General features: G+C 48.6%; 1 protein-coding gene across 4 annotated transcripts in view; it reads right to left on the reverse strand.

Annotated features, from left to right (window-relative positions):
• ST6GAL1 (ST6 beta-galactoside alpha-2,6-sialyltransferase 1) overlaps positions 1-23,584 on the reverse strand; it is a 43,011-nt gene extending 19,427 nt beyond the window's left edge. For 2 of the 4 annotated variants that reach the window (XM_038145597.1, XM_038145598.1), the window contains exons 1-2: positions 23,346-23,584; positions 8,992-9,158 (exon numbers count right to left, since the gene is read on the reverse strand). The gene's annotated coding sequence lies outside the window, so the exon portion shown is untranslated. Of the gene's footprint in view, positions 1-8,991; positions 9,159-16,279; positions 16,866-23,345 lie in introns of those variants that run through there. The other 2 variants (XM_038145600.1, XM_038145599.1) reach the window with 2 other exon arrangements.
• Positions 23,585-24,557: the final 973 nt, after the last annotated feature.

Below are 24,557 nucleotides of genomic sequence, written 5' to 3' on the forward strand. Positions count from 1 at the left end.
ATCATGATTTTGTATATATATAAGCAGGGAAGGTCTGCTTCTAGCAATTCTTGGTTTCTTTCCAAAATATCAGTGTGCTGTGAAAATAAAACATCTGTTGAGCCATACATTTAGGCGTTTCCAATGCCACCAAACAGAACAAAACCGAAAGGAGGAAACTTTACATAGAGATTTGAAGGGAAAAAAAGCATTTTACATGAGAAACATGGTTAAATTTCAGGGGACACATTGAGGAGCTATACAGGTCACTTGTAATGAAATAAATCATTCAGTTAGCCCTGCCTGCATTAAAAACCTCTGCATGTGCCAGTGAAAATATGCTGCTGTCACAGCTGAAAAAAATCTTCCCAAGAGAACAGGAGAGGCAAATTCTGGGGGGAGGCACAGGGGAAAGCTTAAGCATATGTTTCATTTCAGTTTTACATGTCAACAAGCACTGGGATTTAATATAAGTCAGAAGCCTTTATTTCTGACTGTGTCAGCCCTTTATTCTTGCTCTTTTCTATGTACCATATTGGTTTTGGAGGGTGGCTGTGCCTAGCAGCACTCTGCCTCCCCTTCAGCCCTCATTAACAGGCAGCAGCTTTTATATATATAATAGTTACATACTAAGTATTTTCTGTGGATCTAGTACCTTAACCGTGGTATACATATATTCGAGTTTTACCATGAAAGTATTCTAAACAACAATAATAATAATATTTACAAATTAAAACTGCTTTCTGAGTCACAGGACACCACATAAATCCAGGAAATCAGATTTATCAGCGCTTCATCTAATTAAACTAATTAAAGGTTTCTGTTTTAGTCTTGCTATAGAGGGTGTTTCTAGTGCTCATATTATGGATTCCAGTTATGAAATATACTGAGCCAAATAAAGAGTGAATGTAGTGGACCATGCTTAGCATCCTCTTTGCTGGGTTACTCACCCAGAGGGACAGCATGTTTATGAACTCCGTAACAGGACCAAGCCCTCAGCTCGTGGGACCAGCACTTCTCCCTTATAAACCCCCCCTTCCTACCCCACAGACAGACAGACGCTGCTGAAAACTCCTTGTTCACAGCAATGGACAGGAACGAGACCCCATCTGCATGGGGTATCCCCATGCTCCGGGCCAGCTCTGCTCTCTTGCAGCATGCTCCCACTTGGAGGCAGTTGCCAGGTGGCCACCATGGCAGCTCAACATAGGAGCCATTTCCTGATGGGCACACGCCCATGGGTGTCTCACTCAGCAAGATATCTGGAGACCCCTCTTAGCAACAAACCTTTTCCATTTCTAAAACTGCCAGTTTCACCTTCAGTTGGAGAAAAGTACATGCATGAACAGCACCAGCTCCTGAAAATGCTGCCTTTTCTTCCATACCCAGAGCCCCAGTGTCAGGGCTTTACAAGTGAGGATTTCATCATTAGTCAGCTTTATCACAGCCATTCCCACACTGAAGCCAACAGCAAAAACTCCCCTACCCTTCCCTGCTTTAAAGACCAGGATGCAATTGCTCATTTGTGGCTATTTACTTTACATGGAACATTACACCTTCAAATCATCCCTCCCCCAAGCATGTGTTCCTCTATGACGTTCGTCCTTCAAAATGAACGGGGGATGCTTCTTTATTTGAAATTAACAGTGTGTGGCAGTCAACACTAACACCTCTGCAAATATCGCTGCGTGCCAAGACATGTCACTGGTGTTCTGCGGCCCCAGGACAATAAAATTCCCTGTGTGCCAGCTGCAGACACTACCCCTCAGGATAACACATCTGACACCAGCCCTTTGCAGGTGGAGACAGCGTCTTTATGACTCAAGGACAATGCAGTAACTCTTTACAACTTGCTCAAAGAAGACTCTAATTCAATTTAACTTCAGACCTGGTCCTTCACCAAGTGAAATAAACTTGCTCAAGTCTGGATCTACCAACGCTGGTTTTCAGTCCAATAGCACTAGCAAGATTTATTCTTCTCTACATACCCAGAGTTCATCCCTGTTAGGGAAGGCAGGGCTGGCACTCAACAAACAGCAGTGTTCTACCACACTGGAATAAAGAAGCAAAGCGTCAGATGTCACCACTGACTTCAGAAAGCCCTAGTCAAATTACTCTATGTTAAGCAAAACACTTCCTGTGTTACATTTCAAATAAATTGGTTTTCACTAAGAAATCAGTATTTTATAACGCAAAGACACCCACAGCTGTGAAGACTGTTTATCAAAAAGTATCAGGTGCTGAAAAAAAGGCAGGACCTGAGAGACAGGCAACCAGAGGCAATTAAAAGAGCACTAGAAAGGACACCCACTAGAACCCAGTAAAGGAAATAACTACCAGAGAAAATGTAAAAAAATCATGTAACAAGCAGTTCAATTATTTATCCAGCAAAAATCAAAGTAGTTCCTTGCATGGAAAGGAACATGGAGGACATTGAGGCATGGAGGACAAATGGAAACTTCAAAATTAGAGTTAATTATTTTGTCTATGATAAGAAAGGAGGCAGGAAAAAAACCCCATGTTTTTCTACAAATCAAAACCACTTGGTTTTGGCCTCCATAACCACAGCAACTGCAAGAGCTTAATTGGTACCACTTCTGCCTCACATCACCATTTCCACTGGTTAAACTGAGACTGAAACAACCAGAGGAAAGCCAGGTATAACTCAACTCAAGTTGCTGAGAAGGCCCAGGTCCAAGCTCAGTGTCAGGCTGCAGCAGAGCAGCCAAGGCAGCAAACACAGAGGAATCAGTGTACCCCACGATCCTGGGTGGCATTTTTTTGTTGAAGCAGCAGCCAGGTTCTCAAAAGTCAGAGTACCTGCAGTAGCAGATGTCAAATATCTTCTGCCAAGGCACATCAAGTCACCTCCTCACACAGGGAGCTCTTGGCGTGGCTGAACTTCAGTAGTAACAGCAAGTGCTGCTCTGTTTTTCAAACATTTGTCTGGGAACACTGTGCCCCTGTATCAGCATTTCAAATACACCTACTGTCATTAAGCCCCCAAAAATATTGCCAGGGAAGCAATCTTGCCTAAATATGATTCAGTTTATAAATCATAGGCAATACAAATGCATAGCACAAAACTGGGTGCCTAGACATATTAAAAGACATTTAAAGAACCTAAGACACTCCTCCACCCTCAAAGTTTCATGTACCTATTTAGAAGAACAGGAAACATTAATGCAACCTTCCTGAGAAAGCCTACATTTGAAACCTCCTTGCTGTTTTCTTCCCTCAGCATCCTCCCAGATGCTTAGGAAAGAAAAGCAGATTCAGCAGTACCTCCTACCCAAAGCCAAGATTATGGCCTCCACTTAAGGATCCAGCATGGAGAACACTTTGCAGGAACAAATAGGTGCCTCTCTGGTGGGATGGAGGACTGGCAAAGCCTAGCACCACCTTCAGCTGTAAGCACCCAAAAAGAGCATGCCACCCATCTGGCAGCTCCATGGTGCATGTACATCACAGCCAAAGACTTCCCTTTTTTTTTCCCCACTTACACACCCTGACAGCCTCTCAGCAATAGATCAGTGCTGCTATGGGCATGGCATGAATTGGTCTGTAACACAGTTTCAGTCTACACAGTTGCTGGAGGGAGGAAAACACCATGCTTGAAACACATGTAAAGCTTACTGGGGTTCTGAGAGGCCAAGAAGGCAATAAACGCCACTTTAATGTCTTTTATCACCTTCTCCCAGTGTTTTTAGCCTGCTTTCTTCACCACCAGAAAACCAGGGGTAAAGCCTGGAAAGCACTACCCAGCTCCTGCTCCCAAACACATCACTCGCTTCCTACAGCCAGCACTTCAGAACCAAGTCTGGCAGGAGAGCTTGCAGATGACAAGTGGATGGATCCATCATGGATCTGAACCCCCACTCCTTGAAGCAGGCAGCTTTCTGCCTTCTGGCATTTAAGACATTTTATGTACGTGGGACTTTGAGAGATCTAGACAGATAATTCCAACAAAAACAGAAGTTACTCCCTAAAGCAGTAAAGGAGGCACCAGACGTTTTTAGTATCTCCTCCATTCAATATTGGTTCTCATACTGCCTTTAGTACAACACATTTCTGCAGTTTCAGAAATAGGCTGTAAGACTTAAAAAAGCCCTCTGAGCCTCCCAGAGCAATGAAAGGTCCTCATCTTCTCCTACAACCAGCCAGCCCTTTGCTGGAAGGATGGATGTGATATGTGAGGAAAGATGATACATGGAGGAATGGGAGGAGGATGTTATTGCCGAGGGCTGGACTCCTGCCCACAAGCACACACAGTTCCCTCTGGCCAGCCAGTGCCACCTGGCCACAGAGACACCAGACTTCCTCTTTCATAAAGGGAACTTTCCCCAGACACAGAAGTCAGGCACCTGTCATTCCTGGAATGGATGCACCCCAGTGCAGACAAGGAGGCCGCAGAAATCCAGCGGAGATTTTCCACACGCTGGTGGTGGCTGCCAGCTGCTGGGGTGACTCTCAGGACACCCTGGGGGGACACCGTGCCTAACTGCTTTAGAGCAGTGATCTCACTTAGTGCCACAACATCCCACGGAGTTCCGGACTGGGAGAGGATCTGATGCCACCTCTAGCATAAGGCCATTTCTCGTTGCTGCTGAACATCCAATCCAAGCTCAAAATGGAAAAGCACAAGGCTTAAAGTTCAGCGAACATTAAACAAATTAATCTGGCGCAGACCAAGTTTCAGGTTAAAAGTTACTCATTAATTTTATTTAAACAAATCTGCGTACCTGCTAAGAGAGGAGTTTTTAAGCACTTCAGATGGGAAGCTCACACAGGAGCTGATCTTGGGTGACCCTTCATCTTCCCTCTCCTTCCTTTTCCTGCCAAAAGGATCCTCAACAGCAATGTACCTTACTCTCCTCTCCACAAACTCCCCTCCAGGTTAACAGGATGGGAACTTGGCTGCTACCATACTGTGTTTTAAGCTTGCACAGGTATCTGAAGGTAAAAAGTCCTGGATATCTCCTGGCAAGAGGCACACAATTTTTTTTCCCTCCTCAGGCTGTCATGTTGTATCCCCTGAGGCTAAACTGGCAGAGAATCCTCAAGCCCTGGGTATGCTGGTTAGATAACTCCTCATGTAAGAAGAGCCACGACATTTTAATATTAAAGCAAAGAAAAACAGCAGAGCAGCCTAGCAAAGTTGTCATAAACTATTTTAGGATTTTTTAATTTGCATTTCACTGGTCATTTTGTGGTTTTTTTTGGTTTTTTTTTTTTTGGTTTGGGGCCTTTTTCTAATTATTTTTGAAGAATCAGGCCAATTCAGCTAAAGTGGTTCTGTTCCACTGAAACATGTACTCTCTCTCAGATTTGTAATGAATACATGTACTTACAATTTACATACATAGCCGCCTCTATTTTTGAGTTAAGAAATAATGCATTCACAATACAGTGACATTTCAGAAATAAAAGCTTTTTCATAAGCTGTCCAATACACATATGAGCCAGAGTTGTGTGTTGTTAGGAGAAATTACTTTCACATGGCATTAGCTCTGAATTTTTCTTCCTCACTCCGAAGTAACAAATATAGAAATCACTGATTAAAATGCATCAGCCTAATGAATATTTTCTGAAGTCTGCTAGAACAGCAATTTAAGGGTATTTTCCCTAAAGTACAAGGCTAAATTTTGTAAGCCAGCCCTAGTTCATAGGTTCTTTATCTTGTCTGGATCTCTGTACACCATTATCTGGAGGCATCTCAAACAGGGGAAGCACCAGTGCTTCACAAACTTGCAGCAAACCTCCCATGCCATTTTTGGGAGGTCTTTAAAAGCTGACAGAACATCAGAGCCCTTTCAGAAATCTTGGCAGATTATGGCCCAAAGAGCTGAAAATCATTTGCATGAGAGCGGGGGAGCAGAGCAGAAATTCCCCACACACTCATCTGGAGGCGCCCGCTCCCCCAGAGCCTTGGACGTGGCCACGGCGCTGCTGCTGCTGCTGCCAGGGCAGATGAAAATCCCAGGCTCTGCTCTGGCTGGCAGTGGAGCAGTGGCGCTGGTGCTGAGCGCCCATCACCAAGCACGGTGGTTCGTGAAGAGCTGTGTTCAGAGTCCAGGGATGCACAGCGCTGCGTGCAGCAGGGGAGGGAGGCTGCAGGCGCTACCCACGGCAAACTGGGTGCTTTCCTACTGTCTGCATCTCCAGGACTCTCTTCTTCCTCCTGGGAAATCTTCCCCTAAGGCCCCTCATATCTCTCCCAGCATCCACACAGCACAAGGGGATGCCCTAATTTCTGTGGCCTTTCCCCATAGTGCAGCCAGAAGTTGCCTTCCTGCCTTGGTGAGATCCTATCACCAGCTCTTTCCACCCTCCACTAACCTTCCTTCTTGGAAGTCCTTCCCTTTTCTTCAGTTTTGGTCAGCTTTTCCTCCATCTCTCCCAGATCCACTGCAATGCAGTGCCTGTTCTGGGCTCATAGCCTCTGCTCACCCAGGCATTTCACAGCTTGTGCCCAAGTCCCATAAAATGCTTCAAGCGCAAAGCAGTGTCTGAGATGAGTGTCACCTGCCACAGCACTGATCTCAGAGAGAGGACAGGCCACGAGTACACAGAAACAGAGTGGGCAGCAGTGTGGAGAGAGGTCACAGAGCCCCATACACCAGTACCCAGCTCCTGACAGAGCTGCCCAAAACTGATAGCACTGGTGGGACTCCTCTAAAGCACACATGAAACTGCAGCCAAACCAAGCAGATGGGTTCGCACTGCACTTCAGCACAAGTAGAATTAACTGTGCTGTTAATCTTACACAATACCATTCCATGTGCATCATCCCATCATGCTGAAGGGAAACTATTTCAGTACATGGTCAAAGGCTGTGTTGCTGGTGTCCACTTGCCTGCACATCCACCTGGGAAAGCCACTCCTAAAGCTGGACACAACACACCGAAGCACATCCCATCTTCTCCTCTGCCTATCTGTGTCCAACACACAACAAACCCTCTGCTCCAACAGGCAGGCTCTGCCCCTTTCTAAAGCAGGAGGGGTTCAGAGGCTCCCAGACAGCCACAGGGAACACTGGGGCATGAAGGGGGGTGTGTGCCTATTTTTGCTTTTACTTCCCTATTGCAGAGGAAAGTCCCTTTTCCACTTCAGATATTAACATATAAAACAACGTAACTGCTGAGAAGAGCCTGGACAGAGATACAGATATTACAGACCAATTAGATCACTTGGCTGGTTTTCAAATATCCATCTCCTCCAGCAGCCTTGCCATCTTGCAAGCCAGGCCTAACCAGGCCTCCCTAGTCTGAAACCAGACACAGTAACAGAGGGCTGGGTTTGACTGTTTGACAAGGAAGACTTTGAGCATTTCAAAAGGGGCTCAAGATTTTGTTGTGGCACAAACAGAAGGTGTCTCTTCAGTGCTACCAATGCTCATTAAGAGAAGGAATATCTCCACATGAAAAGTGTTCCTGAGCTTGAAAAGTCAGCTTGGCCTTGGGTTTCAGCTGTCCCTAAGGCAGGCACCCAAACAAGGCCTGCAGTCCCAGTCCCTGCTGCCTATCTGTGCCTTGCACACACATGTGGACGTGCCCTGTGCTGCACAGCCTCAGAGAGGATTGCTCCCATGTCCACATGAGATAGAGCCACCTCACCAGCTCACCTGGCATCACACCCCAAATCACATCTTTGTTCAGCAAGCAGACTTCCACACAGGAACAAGGAAGAAAACCAGAACTAAAGAACTCTTTGTTTCTGTACAGTAACCAAAACAAGAAGTTTTGCAGTGGAGGATTGGCTGACCTGCTTCTTTAATCCTTTATTCTCCACCCAAATTCCATCTAACCAGAAATCAAGCTGTCTCCAGCTTAGTTTTCTTCTTTGCCCATGAAAAGAACAGCTGCCAGAGATACCCAAGGCAAAGGGCTATGCTTTTTCTTTTCTACTCACCTGCCTCCAGCAGAGAATTCCCAGTCCTGCCAAAGCTCCCCAGGCTCCATACTGCTCTGTCTTGACCTCTGTGCAGATTTTGGCTGCTCTCTGCCCTCTTTGGGATTAGAAGTCCAGCAGGCCCAAGGCAAGCAGGCTGCTGGAGCTCCACCACCCTTGCCCAAGTGTTACAGTTTGCAATGCTAAAGGTAACACAACACTGGGAGAGAGAAGTGTTACTCAGCCAGAAAGTAAGAAAGGGTGGTGGACTTTCCATATTGAAGATCAGGTTTTAAGTGGAGGAGAAAACATTAGCATGTTTCCAGCAGAAGAGGAGGTAAGGAGCAACAGCTGGCACTCTTGATGCCAGCAAGAAGAGAAGCAGCTATACAATGAGGTCCTCCCAAACCTTCTTCATACATGAAAAGAGCCATAAACCCAATACTTACATTCACAGTTGCTTCTAAAAGTGTTTCCTAACAAGTTAGCTTTTCCATGCACGAGAGAAAAAGTGAGGTCCCAGCACCAGCAACAGTCACTGCAATGGCTCACATGATGCTCATCATCCTCGAGGGCAACAGCCAAAGGACTGGGGTGTGATAGGGGCAGGCCAGTGGGAAGGAGTGATAGGAAAAGTAGTGGCACCACCAACAGCAGCACTTCAGGCATGATCAGCAGAGGTCAGCTGAGTAAGTAGGCAGCTAATTACTCTAACCTAGAGCCAAAGGCAATGTCCCCAAAGGGTTTCTAGGCAAAGCTTTACCAAAATGAGCCATCCCATTCATTTTATGCGAGTCAGAATAAACACTGGATATCAGACTCTTATCTCTGGCGCACAACCAATACACAGCAACTTCTACAAGGGCTCCCACAAGAAGCAGAATAAATGTCTTATTTGGCTTTAAAAGGGAAACACAGGATAATTGCTAAGGGAGTATCAGGGAACCCTCCACGTTCTCTTTACTATGCTTCCAGATAGTAACATGACATAGACCCAGTGCAAACAGCCATGCCTCAATGTATGTGGCCTTGTCACACTGACAGCAGCCCTGCTCTTGCTGCAGACATGTGGAAGTGATAAAAGGGGCAAGGAAAAAAAAGATTAAGAGCCATGGTCATCACCTTCATCTCCAGGTTCCTTGGCTATTCACAGAGGTTCCTGTCAATCTCTTCCAGGCAGCAGCACATTGCCAGGTACGAGCTGTAGGAGATGTGACCACGGGCAGCACATCTGTGCTCTCCATGCAATTCTTCATGCTCCCATGTCCCTTTTAATTGAGTTCTTTAACCTAGGAAAGAAATTAGGGTGAAGATGTTAGACAGCCACATTGGACTGATCAGAAACCACTGGACAGGAGACTACAACCACCAGCCAAGACCACACAGCAAATCAGCAGTGGCACAGAAACACCCAGAGCATGCAGATAGTGCTGTGTCCACACTGTGTGTCCTGGATAAGGCCAACTATCAAGCTGCTGACACCTTGAAACATTACTTGAGTAAAACACCACACAGAGCCTTGTTTGGAAGGCAAAACCTTCTGGTGAACACCTGCTGGCTGACTCACCAGAGTCTAATGCCAGGAGCCAGGACAAGCCGGTAATGCTGACATCAGGGCAGAAGAACTCGCCCTTAGTGCTGGAGCTACAGGTCTCTAAGGAGATCTTAAGAATGCAGCCTGTACAAAAACATGTGCAAAGCCCTTCAAGGATCCCTCTCCCACTGAGCTATCCATAACAAAACCTACTGCCTACTCTGACACAACAGAGCAGGGATACACTGCAATTACCTGGTGACCCTTGTTGAAAACACAAAAGAGCCTTTACAGAGTTTATATTACTAACCCCTCCCCTACTTCTGAAAGAAACCCTGTGTAACTGCAGCACATGTCCTAAAATCCTCTTAACTAAGATATTAATCACAAGACTGTTTAGCAAGCAAGAGCACACGGTCCACTTGACAAAACACTGCCTCCCATAATTATCCTGCCCTGGGCATGTTTCCAGTGTATGTGCATGGCCTGGCATATGCTCCTCCTCAAGTCCAGCAGCTCAGCTTTCTGTTCTCAGTAGGGAACCCTAAGCACTCACAGCTGAGTAAGAGGCCCCAGTACGTCCATATCCCAACTTGCTGCCAGCTGGAACCATCCAAGGGACCCTAACCCACAGCAGCACACCACAGCAGGGGAGACAAAGCAGTGGGAAAAAGGTAAGCTTAGGCTTTACACATTTTGTGTGATGAAGAGGAGGAAGATGGGGAAAAGAGAGGTAAGAAGCAATAAAGGAGGAATATATTAAAAGGAGAGGTGCTGCCCATGCAAAGAGACATTGGCACACAATGCCCCACCTCAAACACTGAGGTCCCACCAGCACAGGCTGGTGAAGTTTCCTGCCAGGTGAAGAGAGTGTGAAGCCAGAATGATACTTCAAGGTCAGGTCAACAGGAAAAAACCAGAAACAGCTACCTGCTAGACTGAAAAATAACATTCTTGGTGTCTGCCAGCCTGCAGCAGTACCTCAGCATAGCTGCATCTTTGAGAAGCACTTCACTGAGCAAGGGATCAGCCATCACAGCAAGTGAGGAACTTTGCACAGGCAGACCCTCAGGACAGCTGTAAGGCAGCCCAGGAAGGCCAGATGAGTAATGGTGAGCCAGAGCCCCAGCACTTTCACATGCCAGGCTAGGAAGTCCCCAGCCTGCAAGCTCAGCAGGATCCCCTTGCTGCAGGCTGTGTTCACACCAGCCTTTGTGGCCTGCAGAAAGGGTGCATTTAAGTGAGAAAAATGATGCAAACGGGAGATAAAAGGGATGGAGAGAAGCACAGACAACTGAACAAGGCCAGCACATTGCTTGTTCAGCCAGGCAGCAGTTTTAAAAACATACCCACTCCTGGCTACCTGCTCCCTGCTGAAGTCTTGCCTTTATAGATGACTGGAAAGTCAGTCCAAAGATGCCACCACAGGCAATGCAGCTTCTGCTGTGGCAAAGCCTGGGCAGCCACAGAGCTGTCAGAGGAAGCACAGCAGCCAGGCTGTGGCCAAGGGAGCTTCCCAGCCAGCCACCCACTCCTTCCTGCTAACAGAGCAAAATGCTTTAAAATATTCACCAGCATCTCTGGGAGGCAAGAGGACCAAGGGGACATGTGCCCCTGAGCAAAGCACGACGGCAAGAGTGCCAGCTCAGGAGCACCTCTGAGAGCCCAGCCCCTCCCAGATGTGCACAGAGCCTAGGCTGGTGCTGAGAGCCACCAGCTGCAGGGTGGGCAGTGTCCCTTGCCAGAGCTTGAATTCTCAGCACTAGTTCTGAAAGCTGTGAGCACAAGAGTGATCAGACCTCCTTGCCTTCTGGTCAAACCAGAATTTGAGGAATTCATCAACACAACATTTCTACATGGCAAATTTAACCATCAGGAATACAAGCAGATAATTACTAGAAGAGGCAAAAGCTTGAAAGATGACAAGGTTAAGTAGGGGCCTAAAATTACCCCCAAATTCAGAACAATGTAAAAGTCTTCATTAATTCATCAATCATTAATTCTTCTTCCCTCCTAAGACAGAGGATCTATATGGAAAGATCCCAGAGAGTGCTGTAAATTAAGTACCAGCCCAAAGTTTGTCTGCCTGAAGGGATTTAATACACTCTAGTAGCATCCGGGCTCCAATGTGACAGGTCTGTGCACCAACAGCCAGTAATCACCAGACTGTGGGATCAGGAGGAGGAGGAGGCAACAGCCTCCTCTGTCATTCAGCATTCCTCCCACTGGCAGTCAACAGAGACTTATGACTTATCTTTTTTTCTGTGAGTGAGGAATTATTTCTCCTTCCCACCTAACTAGCTACAGCTTAACCAACAGCCTGATGGATGCTTTGGCAGAGGAAAACATCCTGCTGTCTGTTGTCTTGCAAAAGATATGGTATTTGTTTACTGCTTCATTGTTAATGCTGATTCATCCCAAAGCTAGAAATCTTGCCACCACAACTCTTCCAGAATGCAATAAGCAAAGCCCTGCCTGTCAGGTTAATCACAGTTAAATGGAAAATCATTAAAGCCTCTGCAGAGCAGATACCAGCCAGGAATGCCCCCAGGCCCCACAGCACAGAGGCTCAGATGGGGGCCAGCACGGCTGGGAGAGCACAGACACTGGCTGGGGAGCAGGGACACGAACAATGCCACCACTGGCAGGGACGGCAGTACCCTCTGGTCACATCAGTCCGAGGAGAAAATCTGAGAAACAAAGAAGCCAGGATGGAGCAGGTCTGCCACACACAGGGGAGCAGGATGTGAAACACAGACAACATCACAGACCAGAAGTGGAATGGGATGCTGAAGAGCTCCAGGCCAGGACCGGTCCATGAAGACCACCAAGGCAAGCACTGGAAGGCAGGCTGGGAACATGCTTGAAGAGAAGCATTGACTGGAGAAAATAAATACCTGCTCTCTAGCCACTGGCAGAGCCCATGGTTCCTACCCCTGGTCGCTGGTGTCAACCAGCCAACAAACCTGTCTGCACAGCCTAGCCTCCCCACCGAGGTTCCACAGGGAGGACAATGTTTCATTAGCTCTGCCTGGGGACGATTCAAGCAGGATGAGCTGTGTGGTGGACAGCCCAGCCCACTCCTCTCACCATTAAAACACACAAAAAAAGGACCTAATCCTGCCCCTCATTTTGTCACAGCATAGTCCTTTCACACAGCAGAAGCACTCACTGAATGACAGTGCTGAAAAAACATTCCCCTGGGTGGGTTTTTTTCCCCAGCAGATTTTTTTAAGGTGTAGTAAATAAGGTACAAAAGCCAGATAAAGTCTCAGGAAAGGCAAACCAAAGTTGACAAAAAAGTGATTCCTGCTGTGCTTCTTTTACAGTTGCTATGAAATCAAACCAACCTTAAAATAAACTTCTCACATCCTTAGTTGCCAGACCCTGGCAGGAGGACAGACCCATGATCACTCTGCACATGGGCTGAGCTCTCAGCCACAGAACTGCACTTCATGGACATCAGAAATTAAGAGGAGAGAATTCCTGGCAGCTTCCCTGAAGAGCACCCAGAACTGGCTGAGTACCCTGTGCGTGCCTCAGCTCTCCCTTTACAGAGCTGCTTTCCCACAAACACACCATGAACTGCAGCTGCTCAGACATTTATGAGCAGCACCACAGAGGGGCCTATTGGACAGCTTGTGTTTCTGTTCTCGGGGCAGGGCTTAAGCACACAAAGCACAACCTCAGAGCTGCAAAAACGAAAATGAAAACCCCACCTAACGATTACAAATACACATCAATGATGCACAGTGAGCAAGACAGCATCAAGCCAAGCAGCAACTGTGGAACCACACAATCAGAACCTGCAGTCCACAGAGGTCAGATTTGGGCTGTATATCTTAAAAGCTGTCCTGCCTTCTGAGAGCCTGGCTTTGCAACCCCTTCTGTATTTCCAGAGAAAATACAAAAGTCCTTCCACTTTCATTAAACACCTATTCTCTTTTATTAAAGCAAGTTCTAGGACAAGTCAAGGGCCACTGCAGACCACTGGCAGTTAATTGTGGAAATTGGCAGCTTGTGCTTAAACAGAAAGTGATCATCATCTGAGAGGAATTGGCTCTACGCAAATACTGTAACTTCAGCAGCACCACAGAAGCGCAAGAAACCCCAAACCATGTCTTCTGCAGAAGAGAGGCCTGGGAACCAAGAACCCAGAGAGCAGCAAAGGCTCTCGGGCAGTGCCTTAGTCAGGGATCCGAGACTGATGTGATCACTGCTGCCAGACCTCAACCCCTGCTACCCAGAACAGGGGTAGGAACTGAAAATCCAGTTACTGATTGCTAGGCTGGCCACAGGCCCGGGGAAACACAGACCCAGTTACCAGGACATTACTGAGATCCCTAGAGAGGAAATCCCTTGTGGCTGGACTTTATTCCAGGAACAGAGAAACTCACCTGTTGCAAGGCAAGCTGAAGCAGGGCTCGGTCTCCCCCATGCCTCCAGGATAAGATGCAGCAAAAGGGACACTGCCAAGCCCCACAGCCACAGCTCAAGCAGGAGCCATGCCACGGCCATGGAGAAAGATGACCTGTGCAAGTTATGGCTGAGCCAAACTCACCCAGCCACAGCCTCGTCCCAGCAATGCCTCAGCAGGATCCTTTTCCCACACCTACCAACTTTCTCACTGCTTTCCCCAGGGACTGCAGTACCAATATTTCCATTTCAAACCCACCTTGCTCAAGATGAACTGAACTTCCTTGAGCCTCCTCCCCAAACCAGAGACAAAGAATCTCTTCCTCCAGTGAGCAACACCAACTTAGCTTCTCCACAGGCTTTTTTAAAGGGGGTAGTTTTGGCAGCTCATCTGCTCTGAACCATTACACCTACTTTTTGACACAAACAGACATGTAATAGTCTCCTGGTAACTGGCTATAAAAAAAATTCATTAGAACTACTGATAACACCAACAGCTAAATTCAGTTTTGTGAAAAATAATACATGCAACTACAGAGAAAAGAGGCAGAATGTATTTGGACATTTGGAGAGTGGGTAGGGGTTTTCACAGTGGTATTTTTGGTTTTGGTTTGGGATTTTTTTTTCCCCAAGGGTTTGTTTTCATGAAACCTAAGAGAAAAAGCCAAGGATGTGGGAGGGCTAAAAGATGCTCAAGGACCAGAGAGACTGAAAGCTCTCTAAGAGATGGCTGCTTAGGAATCTGGCAGGAGCTGAAGGGGGTTACAAGGAACAATACCAGAAGGATGAGAAGGCTTCCAGGAGCATGCAGCCAGCCAGGAATTTGGCCAAAGGAAATGCTCCAAAACAACTTCAAGACTGCAAGACACAGCATTAAAACACTCCTCTGGGGCAATCTCAGAGGAGGGGAAGCAGGATATGATCACCTTCTCACACAGCCTGAGCTCCTCACTTCAGAAAAACAGCCAGTGCTGGAAAAAGCAAGCCACAAACACAGCCTGTGATTACTGAAACCCTGGCAGGTGGGCTTAGGGCAGCCACGGTGGTCCACGCTCTCCAAAAATCATCACCACCATCCTGCAGTCTCCAGCACTAGCTGGTCAAGAACAGCACAAGCGCTCAGGGGAATGCGGGGGGCGGGCAACACACTCACAGCTGCTCCCCCCACTTACTGGGAGTCCTGCGTAGCGTTTAACCACACCCCGCGTTTGTTTTCCTCCAGATAAGGGAGTTGCAGCAAGCAGGGGAAATCCACGTGGGTAGAATGCGGGAAGGAAGACCAGAGATGGTCTGACAGCAGCGATGGCTCGATGGGCTCAGCCCCGACCCGCTGCCGGCCGAGCTGCTGAGACCGGCTCTGGCACACAGGCGGTGTGAGGCTCGGCTCAGCAGGGCTGAGCCAAGACAAGCCGCGACACACAGGGACAGAGCTGGCCCCTTCCTGCCCTGCAGCCTCGGAGGCAGACACCCCACAGAGGCAGGGTGTTTCTGTCCTTGGTCCCCATCCCACGTGCGGCGGGACACGACCTTCACGCCTGAGAACACCTCACAGATGTCAAGCTCTGGCAGCAGCAAGACAATGTTTAGGTGCGCAATTAAGCATCTGCAGCATCACCTGTAGGGTTTGACTCGCCGTCCTCACCCACAGTAAAACTTCAGCTCAGAGGTCGCAAAGGAACAGCGGGGGGGAAAAAGGTATTTCTGCAATACCTCAAATAAGCGAGGCTTCCGGAGCATTGTCTGCATGAAGACAGATGGGAAAAATCAAGCCAAACTAGTGCCAGAAATTAATTTTAAAAGTATGAGTTAATATGCATTAGTGACCTTGGTACACTCCCACATCTGTAGCCATGGTAAGCTTAAATCTCCTTCATTTCCATTCACTTCCAGCAAGAACTAAACTAATTTTAATTAAGAGGGTCTAGGCTGAAACTTAGCACCATTTCTGACATCAAATTTTCTCACCATTCCTTAATTAACCTCTCTGAATTTTTCTCCTTAGATTGCAAGCATGCAATTATCTAATTAAACTATTCATCCATGAATATCTAATAAATAGTTACCCAACTGCACTCCCCTAATAACGAGGCAAACTTCTTAACCTTGGAATGTGTAGTTCATCTGAAAGAGACAGGTCTTTTGCAAAGTGATTTACAAAGTGGTAAGAAGTTTCCAAGATTGAGAGTGGAAAGGGAGAGGGGAGCAATATCACACTTACAAATTAATATGACTGTTACCCCAGGTGCAGACTTTAGGGAGTTCACATCAATTTTTAAAAACACGCTTCTAACCACATTTGAAATAGCTGAGCCACATCCACAGAACCTAAAATAATTGCCGCTCCACACCCACACTATGTTATAAAAAAGAAAATAAAACAGAAGATACAAGTAACAACTGCTCTGAAAATCAGCAGATAAAGCCACAGAAAGGTACATGGCATCCACACGGTTCCCCCACCTTTGTGCTCTGCTCAGTCCTCTCTGGTACAGCAGGCAGCCTGGCAGTGGTCCCTGCACGCAGCACCCGGAGCCACTGCCAGCTCCAAGGCTCCATCACCTTTAGATGCCACTCAATCCACAGGCAGTGGCTCAGTCCACAGGAGTCAAGACAGCTGTTCCTTAAACAAGCATTGAATTAAATCTGAAGAGCCTAAAACTGCCAGTGATCCCTCACTTTGTCCCATTAGCAGAAAGTCTGACTGACCCATCACACAAGGCATTCCAGCCACTGCCCTTCCTTCCTTCCTGTCTCACTGGGGATCCTATATCTCTAAAAATACCCTTTCATGTCACAGGCACAAGCAACACTTATTTCTACTAATTCCATTTTTGCCTTTGGGAATCCCGCTGTCCAAGTGAAACCTGCCCCTGCAGCATTAGTTGGAAGCAAGTCATCACACATCCCTTCCTGGGGAGGAGGTTTCCCTCCACAATGGGTTCTGTTCAGAAAGGTGCAAGGCAGATCCCTAGGCAGCTACAGACTTCACAAAGTAAACATGATCAAGCTCTGGAAGGAATTTGTTAACCAGTCACTCTGATCATCTTCCCAAGAAAGCAACACTCTCTTGGACATAAGCATTTGTGAAAAGTGGATTTCAAGATTGCAAGAATGGCCGTTAATAACAAGCTTCATATTCACAGACACCATCATCTGGATGAGAGCAAAATCCATCCAGCACCTTCCAGACTCTCATAAAACATATAAAGTATTCATCAGACCTGCCTGTGAAATACCAGCCCAGAGGAGCCAGAACACAACTTTTCCATCTTTGCTACATTTCTGCTAATGGACCTCACTTTAAAAGTATCCAACTCCCTGACAATTATTTACACTGAAGCTCTGCTGGAGAAGGACAAATATAAAGCTATAAAAAATGTAAGCAACCCCAAAAATATAAAGTATCATAGAAGGTTTTGGGTTGGAAGAGACCTTAAAGATCATCTTGTTCCACCCCCCTGCCATGGGCAGGGATACCTTGCACTATCCTAGGCTGCTCCAAGCCCTGTTCAGCCTGGCCTGGGACACTTCCAGGGATGGGGCACCCACAGCTTCTCTGGGCACCCTGTGCCAGGGCCTCTCCACCCTCAGAGGGAAGAAGCTCCTAATACCCAGTCCAAACTCACTCTCTGCCAGTTTAATACCCAGTCCAAACTCACTCTCTGCCAGTTTGAAGCCGTTCCTCCTTGTCCTGTCCCTCCAGGCTCTTGTACAAAGTCCCTCTCCCCCTTTCCTGCAGGCTCCCTTCAGGCACTGGAAGGCCACAATGAGGTCACCCTGACCCCTGCTCTCCTCCAGGCTCAGCAATCCCAATTCTCTCAGCCTTTCCTCACAGGAAAGCTGCTCCATCCCTCTGATAATCCCAGTGACCTCTTCTGGACTTGCTCCAAGACGCCAATGTCCTTCCTGTGCTAGGGACCTCAGACCAGGTGGGTGCAGCCCTCCAGGTAAGGTCTCATGAGACTAACTGGGAGATTTTATCCCAACAATTACTGTCTTCTATATCTAAATTTTTAATTTTTAAGACCCCTTGCAAGCACAAAGAATGGCAGGAACACAGTCAGGTCACAGGGATAACCAAGAATTGCTTATGTGATCATCAGTGATCATCCATCCCTGGATCAAAGTAAAACCAAGAATTTAGGAAGAACTGAACTGTGAGTGAAAGAGATAAAAACAAAACCCAACCAAATAAATAAACTTTAACCCAACTTTGTTAACAAAGGATCACACCCAAATTTTCAGTCTTGCAAGGCAATGCAGCTCACAGCATGAAGACATCTTCTCTGAGAAGTTTTTTATTAATTTATTAGTTTAAGATATAAACTAATTGCTTCTGGGATGCTCTGAGCCTTCAGAAGAGAGCAGGCAACAGAGCTCTGCTTGCAGCCTTTCCTAAAGATTCTGCCTTACAAACAAATTTAGGACGAAAACCTCATTACTCTGATGTTGTACATTAAATGTTATTTCAAGGTAAAAGCAGATCCTTGAGATTACCAGGGGGAAACCAGGACCACAGATGTTTTTCAGTCCCCAGGAGATCCACTTTAGAAAGCTGTGATTGCTGCACAACTGCCACGGCATTTTCTATTGTCATTCCATCCCAGTGAGGGTCATCACACGCTCCCCGCACATTTGGGACTCTGCTGGCACACATAGGGTATTTGCAGAAAATCCAGTGGACACAGTCAGGTTGACTGGAACCTCTCTGATTTCCTAATCAAACACTGTACCACAAAGACACAAAGGGCAAGCTGTAATACATATTAAAAAATTAATCGCTGCTGTCAACAACTCTTCTTTTTCTGCAAAATTTTACAGCTGAAAATCCAAACTGCTGCAGCCACTGTAAGCAGAATGGATGCAACATTAAAGAAGGGAGCATGAGCTCGTTTCCAGTTTCCACCAGCCCTAGGAGTCCCGGGCACAAGCTGGGCTCTGTGACAAACATGCCCACCAGTGCCCAGGGATCATTGTGGGATGTACAGACAGACAGACAGACTGGCATCTTGTGCTGGGGGCATTCGGGTTCTCCACTGCCTCAGCAGCACTGAGGTACCAGGAGCAGCTTTGCTCAGCTCATTTTCAGTAGCTGCCAGTTCCCAGAGCTAAGACACATCAGGAGCACAGAGAAATGTTAGCACAGTCTGGCACAGAGCTCCCTTCTGCCTGTACAGACAAACCATCCCCAGGCACAGGAGTCTGGGGCACAGGAGACAAGGTAGAAAAGCAGAGGCCTCCCTGAATTTCAGCATACTGCTGTTAGAAGGTAAGCTATTATGTGCAATGTTTCCAACCTCACAAACAGACCTTTTTATTTTAGCTATTTATAGAAAAAGAAACTGCAAGATGCTGTGCTGCAGCTTTCAACACCAACCTCTGTTTGAGAACTGAGGTTGTGGGAACTTGTGAGTAACACACCACAAGCAAACCCTGGAGACCACTGGATGACTTGGTGGCAGAGTTCTTAATTTCAGAGCCACTCCAAGCCAAGCATCCCATGCAAATGCATGGCCTTCCAAATGCTGCAGAGGGACCAGCAAACCCTAGCTAGGCAAAGGCACCTCTTGGAACCTGCTGAGACAAAAAACAAGGCAGACCTCCTCTGTTCTGGTTTCACAAAAGAGCTCCTGGACACCCACAGAGCCAAATTATGCTCCATACCCGAGATCTGCACGTGAACACGCTGCTGTACACACACTCCACCCAGCAGGATCTTCACCATGGCCCATGCTACTGGTACGTGCTAGGAAGCACACACACACACCAGTACATGCATTTCTCATTGCTTCCCAGCATCCTTCAAACCAAAGAATCTACCCTGCAGAGCTGGAATCGTAATGACAGGTAGAAATGGGCTTAAGTGCTGCCTTAAATCAGCCAAGTCACTGCTTTGCAGACACTGTTCTGGACTCTCCTTTTCATCATCGTTCACCTCGTCGCTCCGGGAATCAGCAGGAAAACTCATCTGCAAGTGGAACCAGCAGACGTGCATTCATATTCAGTGCCATCAGTGACCCACAGGGAGGGATTTTACAGAAGCTTGGGGTTCACAGCTCACCAAAGGCTGAGCTACAGCACACATTCAGAAAGGTAATAAACTTTCATTTTTACTTACAATCAAGTGGCTCAAAAATGTAAGTTTTTCCAAGGTTTTTAATCACACAAGTGATTAGAGGATCTAATAACAATGATCCCTGCTGGCTCGACATCTAAGAGCACTTTATACAGAAAGCATCTCATTTCATCTTCTAGTTTTTTTATCAGCACAATTATAATTAAAAGAACCCTCAAAGGAACCACTTGTATTTCACACTTCATTGACAAGTTACCCAGTCAAGCAGCACATCTGAAGCCACCAGGAATGTTCTTCAAACACAAGCATGTCCAGCCACTGGGCCACCTTACACTGGGAACACAGCCCGTCCTTGGTGAAGCAGTTACAGTGAAAGCTGTAACATGTAGGTCAGCGTTCTAAGAAGGGCTCTGACTAAGACAAAGTATCAGATTGATTCATAATGCTCTCCGATTGCTAATCCCAGGCAGAATTGTGATTTACATCCCTCTTCCAAAATCTGAGTGCTACGGAAAAGGTCTGGATACTCTGAAAAAGATCATCAAAACAATTCTGTCAGACCTATTACAGTGATCTTTACAAATGTTGAGTAGAGCACAGGAAAATGACATTTTCACCGGGGGCTGTGCGCACCACTGAACCTCTCCTGTGGAAAGGGACGAGGATCACGACTGCAGCAGCACTTCTGCCCTTCAATAAACTGCCACTGCAACAGGGTAAGGCTGTGAGGAGAAGTCCCGGAGGCCAAAGAACTTGAGTTCAATCGTGTCTTCTGCATCAGTCAGCCTGAGAGCAAAGGGCAACACAATCTGGCCCGTTACCATCACAGGCTGGCTCCCCCAGCCCGGAGCAGGACAGGAGCTGCGTGAGACTGTGCTGTGCTTGAGGTGCCTGTGTGGGTGTTGGGGACACACCCCTGGGTGCAGGGCTCCCTTCAGCACCCGCCTGCCCTCTGACCGAGCCACAGGGACACGAACCTCTGAATGCACAGCAATCAGCTCCTCTGCAGCTCCTCTCACAGCAATGTCTCAAGGACAATGAAGACACAGAACATTACTGGCTGCATCTGCTCTGCCCTTTGTTAGACCACCCCTGCCCACCTCATACTGGCACCTCTAATTTCTCTCATGTATTCCCAGCTCCTGCAGGAGATGACTCTGCCAGCAGTCACTGCAAAACAAGGTTTAAGTACTCACCCATTTTGTCCCTAGAAAACTAGGTCTCCATGAACAACGATACACCTGCATTTCCACTCTTTGGTTTTAACCAAGTTACAGAGCACACAAACAACAGCCACCAGAGTGGGCAGCCTGCTCAAAGACACATCAACAAATATTTTTGTGTCCAGGAATTAAGTAGATATGATCAGATATTCCTCTTCTCTGAAACCTAACCTCACATTTGCTGCCAGCAGGGGACACACACACACCCAGCTGAGCGCTGCAGCTCCAGGGATAATGGGGCAGCTCACTAATGCGAGCATCTCCATTTTCAGGCCATGCACCACTTTTGCCAGAGGCACACATTTTGGCAGAGGACCCCACAATGTTCCCACTACACTCACAAAACACAGCTCCTTCCATTGTATTTATCTTACCTAAGAGAAGCAACCATTAAATGAGAGAAGAAAAGCAGTGGATAGATTTATCTGGAGCCAAGCTGCAGCCTTGCACAGCTGTCCTGTCCCCAACACTGACAGGGCACACACCTTGGCACTACAGAGCTGCTCATCCCTGCAGCACCATCACCAAACCAATTTATTTGCTGAACCAGAAGAAAACAGATGATGTGTCTCAACTCAGCAGCTGCATCACCTCTAGAGCAGCGGTTGATGCCCAGCTGAGGTGATCAGGTGCCCAGAGCAGAGCAGACCTGGAGATGGGCTGCCCGCTCCCTGGCATCCCCACATGGCTCACTCCAACCCCCCAGGCCCTCGCCCTTCCACAAGAACTGCAGCTAACAGGAAAAGTCTGCCTCATTAGACACTCTTGGCCTCTGTCCCAGGGGCCTTTTGGGGAAGATTTTTCCTGCTAGTATTCTTCCTCCTGGGGAAGGTTTAGCATCACTCATATCTATATGAGTGTCTCAGGCTTTTGGAGCTCCGCCTAAACCCTCCCTGACACAGGGACCCAGGGCACTGTGATGAAACACGAGGGATGAGTGTTTGTATTTTGTCCTGGACACCAGGAGATGAGGAGGACTTTCCAAGATGCACTACCAAGGTCAGTACAATACTCAGTTTTTGCAGCACAAGCTGAGGACAGAAAGCTGTCCCTCTCCCCCTCAGTAATACACCTTATGCACATTTACCCCATTTAGTTGGGGTCTTCTTCCACTGACTCCCCTCTGAGAGCAGGAGGATGATGCAGCCTTGCATCACAGCACTCCCATCTATTTAAAGTTATCAGAAAAAGTATTCCAGGTTAGCTATCAGTCTTTTGGCAAGTGCAGTTCTGTGAGTGTGCCACTAAAGGAAGAGTCATACAGAGAGAGTTAGACTCATTCCTCACACATTAATAGGCAGCTCTGGTTTCTCACTCCCTCACAGCCAAGAAAATCTGCTACATCCAGCTGCTCTGCCATGGCACCTTTCCCCTTGCAGATATTTCTGTTTTGACACTGTCAGTGATTAGATCCAGTTGCAGCAAGCAGATATGGAAACAGCATAAAGCAGCAGCAGCTCCCGCTCCTTCAGCCCCTGCTCCCCATCCATTGCCCTGATTTACCGGGGGCTCACAAATGCAGGAACAGGGATTTGCCCTGAAAGACTAGTACACGGCAGCACAAAAAACACACATTATTTATTCTCTCTGCAGCCTGACCTGCTGTGCGCTAGTAGAGATGAATGCAGCTACTTCTAAAATTACTCACAGATTAAATCCCTTGCTACGACTGGCGGGTCCCTGCGGGCTGACCGAGGCCAGCAGGGAGCTGTCAAATTCAGGCAAGGGTGAGCACAAGCCGGAGGCCGGCAGGGGCCGGGGTCTGCCTCATCCCTCGCCCATGCCCTCTCCTCGGAGCCGCCACCGGGCGGGCTCCGCAGCCACCGGGGACTTGTGTGCTGCCAAAGCGCCGGCGAGCGGGGAGAGCAGCAGGAGCAGGGCGGACAGGCAGCCCGGGCAGCCGCCGCCATGCACATCTGCCGCTCCGCTCTTAGAAGTTTATACTGAGGGGGTTATGAACATAAATAACAAGAAATAACAAAAGTTACGCCGCAGCGGAGCTGGCGCTCGTCCGCCCCACGCTGCCCACCGGAGCCCACTCACACCCGGGGGCCGCCTCACGCCACCCCGAGACCCCCGAGGGCGGCGGGACCGCGCCGGGCGGGGCACGGCCCTGCCGTCCTCCCGCGGCACCTGCGACCCCCGCGGCGCCTCAGCCCTCACCCGCCGCCCACCCTCGGTGGCTCCTTCACCGCCAGCCCGGTCCCGCTGCCCCTCAGTCGCTCACCGCCAGGCCGGCCCCGCCGCCTCTCAGCCACCACCGACCCTCAAGGCGCTCACCGCCAGCCCCGCCTCGCCGACCCTCGGCCGGCCCCTCACTCACAGCCGCCGCCCGCCTTTGTTGCCGCCGCGGCCGAGGCATTTAAGGCGCTGAGGCGGGGGAGGCGGGGGCCGCCGCGCGGGGGAGGCGCCGCCGCCAGCCCGGCTGCTCGGCGGGCACGGGGCATCCTCCTCGCCCTCCTCATCCTCCGCCCCTCACGGCACCGCTGCGGGGAGGAGGAGCGGCTGCCCGGAGCGACAGCCCCGAGCCCAGCCCGGGTGCTCCCTCGGTCCGGGGAGCGGCGAGCGGCAGCGGAGCGCAGCCCCAGCCCCAGCCCCAGCCGAGGGGGCTGGCTCGGTGCCGCACACGGCCGGGACAGTGCCGCGCACCCTGCAGCACCCTCGGTGGGAGCCTCAGCGCCGGCCCTGCCCGCCTGCCTCGGGGAGCTCGGTGTGGAAAGGCTCAGAAAACGATCGTGCCCCGTTACGGACTCGGCGGAGCCCCGCGCAGGCAGAGCTGCCATCTAACTCCATCACTGTGGGCTCGTTTCGAATGTGCGCTGCAGATACATCAATAGTTCACTAGCGAGCCGCAGGCAGCTTCTCCCAGCACCTATTTCAGTGCTGCCCAGGGAGAGCCCTCAGGGCCACGGCTCCCTCAGGGCACCCCCTGCACCCCCTGGGATGCCCGAAGTGTGGGAAGTGGGGCACATGGCTACTGCCTGCCTGCAGTTGGCTACTGCCTTAAACTACTTTTGGCCTCTTCTCTGTCAAGCAAAAGCACAAGCAGGGATCAGTGCGTGCAACACGTTTTGCCAAGCCATGTACTAATCAGAGTCCAGGCAAGGCAACCTGATTATTGCGACGATAAAAGCTCAGACTCTGAGCCATGCAAGCCAGAACAAATGCCCTGCTTAAATCAGTGCCAGTCCCCATTGGGGCTGCAGGACACGGTACCACTGTGCCTATCCTGGCTGCTGTGCTTCCGATGCTAACTGGAAAAAGCAAGCAAACTGTTTCGGGGGCTCATCCATGTTTTTCCAACTTAAAAGGGGTCAGCATCTGGTGTGGGATTATATCCTACTAGTTTGTATCCAGAATCAGCATCTCACTGTGCATTACTCCCACCCTGGCTGCAGATGATGTTCCCTCACACAATGTACCTCTCTGCTCCGACTGG

The sequence above is a fragment of the Motacilla alba genome, chromosome 9, assembly GCF_015832195.1.
Source record: "Motacilla alba alba isolate MOTALB_02 chromosome 9, Motacilla_alba_V1.0_pri, whole genome shotgun sequence".
NCBI lineage: Eukaryota > Metazoa > Chordata > Aves > Passeriformes > Motacillidae > Motacilla > Motacilla alba.